The sequence below is a fragment of the Megalopta genalis genome, unplaced genomic scaffold (assembly GCF_051020955.1).
Source record: "Megalopta genalis isolate 19385.01 unplaced genomic scaffold, iyMegGena1_principal scaffold0260, whole genome shotgun sequence".
In the NCBI taxonomy this organism is placed as follows: domain Eukaryota; kingdom Metazoa; phylum Arthropoda; class Insecta; order Hymenoptera; family Halictidae; genus Megalopta; species Megalopta genalis.
This window is the reverse complement of record NW_027476329.1, coordinates 302,501-307,858: the sequence shown is the minus strand read 5'-3', so window position 1 is coordinate 307,858 and position 5,358 is coordinate 302,501.

Here is a 5,358-nt window from a genome sequence, read left to right as displayed (position 1 = left end):
TACGGCTAAAATAAATTTTTCTCATTTTATTCAATAACATATTCTTGCTTAGATAACTTTTTTACATAGGGATTAAGCATTTAGAACGATATAATGTTTAAAATAAGGGCACTTTACTCTTGACATTTTACGGTTTTTTCAATTTTCTGAAAAATCCTACCATTAGATTTTTTTAAAAATACGATATTCTTGCTTAACTAACGTTTCTACATAGGGATTAAGCATTTAGAACGAAATCTAATGTCAGAAAATGGCACTTTACTCTTGACATTTTTCGGTTTTTTCAATTTTCTGGAAAATCCTATCATTAGATTTTTTTAAAAATACGATATTCTTGCTTAACTAACGTTTTTACATAGGGATTAAGCATTTAGAACGAAATCTAATGTAGGAAAATGGTACTTTACTCTTGACCGGTACGTTGGGACTTTGAAAATATTCGGGCGTTCCAATCGCTCGTCTGTTGCATCATAGCGCGTCTCGGCGCAATCGACCGATTCGCTCGACCCATTATTTTCGATTTACGGCTAAAATAAATTTTTCTCATTTTATTCAATAACATATTCTTGCTTAGATAACTTTTTTACATAGGGATTAAGCATTTAGAACGATATAATGTTTAAAATAAGGGCACTTTACTCTTGACATTTTACGGTTTTTTCAATTTTCTGAAAAATCCTATCATTAGATTTTTTTAAAAATACGATATTCTTGCTTAACTAACGTTTCTACATAGGGATTAAGCATTTAGAACGAAATCTAATGTCAGAAAATGGCACTTTACTCTTGACATTTTTCGGTTTTTTCAATTTTCTGGAAAATCCTATCATTAGATTTTTTTAAAAATACGATATTCTTGCTTAACTAACGTTTTTACATAGGGATTAAGCATTTAGAACGAAATCTAATGTAGGAAAATGGTACTTTACTCTTGACCGGTACGTTGGGACTTTGAAAATATTCGGGCGTTCCAATCGCTCGTCTGTTGCATCATAGCGCGTCTCGGCGCAATCGACCGATTCGCTCGACCCATTATTTTCGATTTACGGCTAAAATAAATTTTTCTCATTTTATTCAATAACATATTCTTGCTTAGATAACTTTTTTACATAGGGATTAAGCATTTAGAACGATATAATGTTTAAAATAAGGGCACTTTACTCTTGACATTTTACGGTTTTTTCAATTTTCTGAAAAATCCTATCATTAGATTTTTTTAAAAATACGATAATCTTGCATAACTAACTTTTCTACATAGGGATTAAGCATTTAGAACGAAATCTAATGTCAGAAAATGGCACTTTACTCTTGACATTTTTCGGTTTTTTCAATTTTCTGGAAAATCCTATCATTAGATTTTTTTAAAAATACGATATTCTTGCTTAACTAACGTTTTTACATAGGGATTAAGCATTTAGAACGAAATCTAATGTAGGAAAATGGTACTTTACTCTTGATCGGTACGTTGGGACTTTGAAAATATTCGGGCGTTCCAATCGCTCGTCTGTTGCATCATAGCGCGTCTCGGCGCAATCGACCGATTCGCTCGACCCATTATTTTCGATTTACGGCTAAAATAAATTTTTCTCATTTTATTCAATAACATATTCTTGCTTAGATAACTTTTTTACATAGGGATTAAGCATTTAGAACGATATAATGTTTAAAATAAGGGCACTTTACTCTTGACATTTTACGGTTTTTTCAATTTTCTGAAAAATCCTACCATTAGATTTTTTTAAAAATACGATATTCTTGCTTAACTAACGTTTCTACATAGGGATTAAGCATTTAGAACGAAATCTAATGTCAGAAAATGGCACTTTACTCTTGACATTTTTCGGTTTTTTCAATTTTCTGGAAAATCCTATCATTAGATTTTTTTAAAAATACGATATTCTTGCTTAACTAACGTTTTTACATAGGGATTAAGCATTTAGAACGAAATCTAATGTAGGAAAATGGTACTTTACTCTTGACCGGTACGTTGGGACTTTGAAAATATTCGGGCGTTCCAATCGCTCGTCTGTTGCATCATAGCGCGTCTCGGCGCAATCGACCGATTCGCTCGACCCATTATTTTCGATTTACGGCTAAAATAAATTTTTCTCATTTTATTCAATAACATATTCTTGCTTAGATAACTTTTTTACATAGGGATTAAGCATTTAGAACGATATAATGTTTAAAATAAGGGCACTTTACTCTTGACATTTTACGGTTTTTTCAATTTTCTGAAAAATCCTATCATTAGATTTTTTTAAAAATACGATAATCTTGCTTAACTAACGTTTCTACATAGGGATTAAGCATTTAGAACGAAATCTAATGTCAGAAAATGGCACTTTACTCTTGACATTTTTCGGTTTTTTCAATTTTCTGGAAAATCCTATCATTAGATTTTTTTAAAAATACGATATTCTTGCTTAACTAACGTTTTTACATAGGGATTAAGCATTTAGAACGAAATCTAATGTAGGAAAATGGTACTTTACTCTTGACCGGTACGTTGGGACTTTGAAAATATTCGGGCGTTCCAATCGCTCGTCTGTTGCATCATAGCGCGTCTCGGCGCAATCGACCGATTCGCTCGACCCATTATTTTCGATTTACGGCTAAAATAAATTTTTCTCATTTTATTCAATAACATATTCTTGCTTAGATAACTTTTTTACATAGGGATTAAGCATTTAGAACGATATAATGTTTAAAATAAGGGCACTTTACTCTTGACATTTTACGGTTTTTTCAATTTTCTGAAAAATCCTATCATTAGATTTTTTTAAAAATACGATAATCTTGCATAACTAACGTTTCTACATAGGGATTAAGCATTTAGAACGAAATCTAATGTCAGAAAATGGCACTTTACTCTTGACATTTTTCGGTTTTTTCAATTTTCTGGAAAATCCTATCATTAGATTTTTTTAAAAATACGATATTCTTGCTTAACTAACGTTTTTACATAGGGATTAAGCATTTAGAACGAAATCTAATGTAGGAAAATGGTACTTTACTCTTGATCGGTACGTTGGGACTTTGAAAATATTCGGGCGTTCCAATCGCTCGTCTGTTGCATCATAGCGCGTCTCGGCGCAATCGACCGATTCGCTCGACCCATTATTTTCGATTTACGGCTAAAATAAATTTTTCTCATTTTATTCAATAACATATTCTTGCTTAGATAACTTTTTTACATAGGGATTAAGCATTTAGAACGATATAATGTTTAAAATAAGGGCACTTTACTCTTGACATTTTACGGTTTTTTCAATTTTCTGAAAAATCCTACCATTAGATTTTTTTAAAAATACGATATTCTTGCTTAACTAACGTTTCTACATAGGGATTAAGCATTTAGAACGAAATCTAATGTAGGAAAATGGTACTTTACTCTTGACCGGTACGTTGGGACTTTGAAAATATTCGGGCGTTCCAATCGCTCGTCTGTTGCATCATAGCGCGTCTCGGCGCAATCGACCGATTCGCTCGACCCATTATTTTCGATTTACGGCTAAAATAAATTTTTCTCATTTTATTCAATAACATATTCTTGCTTAGATAACTTTTTTACATAGGGATTAAGCATTTAGAACGATATAATGTTTAAAATAAGGGCACTTTACTCTTGACATTTTACGGTTTTTTCAATTTTCTGAAAAATCCTATCATTAGATTTTTTTAAAAATACGATAATCTTGCATAACTAACGTTTCTACATAGGGATTAAGCATTTAGAACGAAATCTAATGTCAGAAAATGGCACTTTACTCTTGACATTTTTCGGTTTTTTCAATTTTCTGGAAAATCCTATCATTAGATTTTTTTAAAAATACGATATTCTTGCTTAACTAACGTTTTTACATAGGGATTAAGCATTTAGAACGAAATCTAATGTAGGAAAATGGTACTTTACTCTTGATCGGTACGTTGGGACTTAGAAAATATTCGGCCGTACGCGGCGCGTCTCGGCGCTTCGAACAGCTCCGGTGTCCCCATTATTTTCGATTTACGGCTAAAATAAATTTTTCTAATTTTTTTCAATAACATATTCTTGCTTAAATAACTTTTTTACATAGGGATTAAGCATTTAGAACGATACATTGTTTAAAATAATGGCACTTTACTCTTGACATTTTACGGTTTTTTCAATTTTCTGAAAAATCCTATCATTAGATTTTTTTAAAAATACGATATTCTTGCTTAACTAACGTTTCTACATAGGGATTAAGCATTTAGAACGAAATCTAATGTCAGAAAATGGCACTTTACTCTTGACATTTTTCGGTTTTTTCAATTTTCTGGAAAATCCTATCATTAGATTTTTTTAAAAATACGATATTCTTGCTTAACTAACGTTTTTACATAGGGATTAAGCATTTAGAACGAAATCTAATGTAGGAAAATGGTACTTTACTCTTGATCGGTACGTTGGGACTTAGAAAATATTCGGCCGTACGCGGCGCGTCTCGGCGCTTCGAACAGCTCCGGTGTCCCCATTATTTTCGATTTACGGCTAAAATAAATTTTTCTAATTTTTTTCAATAACATATTCTTGCTTAAATAACTTTTTTACATAGGGATTAAGCATTTAGAACGATACATTGTTTAAAATAATGGCACTTAACTCTTGACATTTTACGGTTTTTTCAATTTTCTGAAAAATCCTATCATTAGATTTTTTTAAAAATACGTTATTCTTGCTTAACTAACGTTTCTACATAGGGATTAAGCATTTAGAACGAAATCTAATGTCAGAAAATGGCACTTTACTCTTGACATTTTTCGGTTTTTTCAATTTTCTGGAAAATCCTATCATTAGATTTTTTTAAAAATACGATATTCTTGCTTAACTAACGTTTTTACATAGGGATTAAGCATTTAGAACGAAATCTAATGTAGGAAAATGGTACTTTACTCTTGATCGGTACGTTGGGACTTAGAAAATATTCGGCCGTACGCGGCGCGTCTCGGCGCTTCGAACAGCTCCGGTGTCCCCATTATTTTCGATTTACGGCTAAAATAAATTTTTCTAATTTTTTTCAATTACATATTCTTGCTTAAATAACTTTTTTACATAGGGATTAAGCATTTAGAACGACATGTTGTTTAAAATAATGGTACTTTACTCTTGTGATTTTTCGGTTTTTTTTGATTATTTTGAAAAATAAATTTTTGTAATTTTTTTAAATACGATATTCGTGATCAGTGAACGATTTCACATATGGATTAAGCATTTAGAATCGTGCGGACGCGTTATTAAAAAAGTTTACTCGATGCGATGGGACTTTAAAAAGTTTGTGAAAATTTTCATATTGGGAAAAAATGTGTAATTTTTTGTCTAGTTTACGGTAGTGT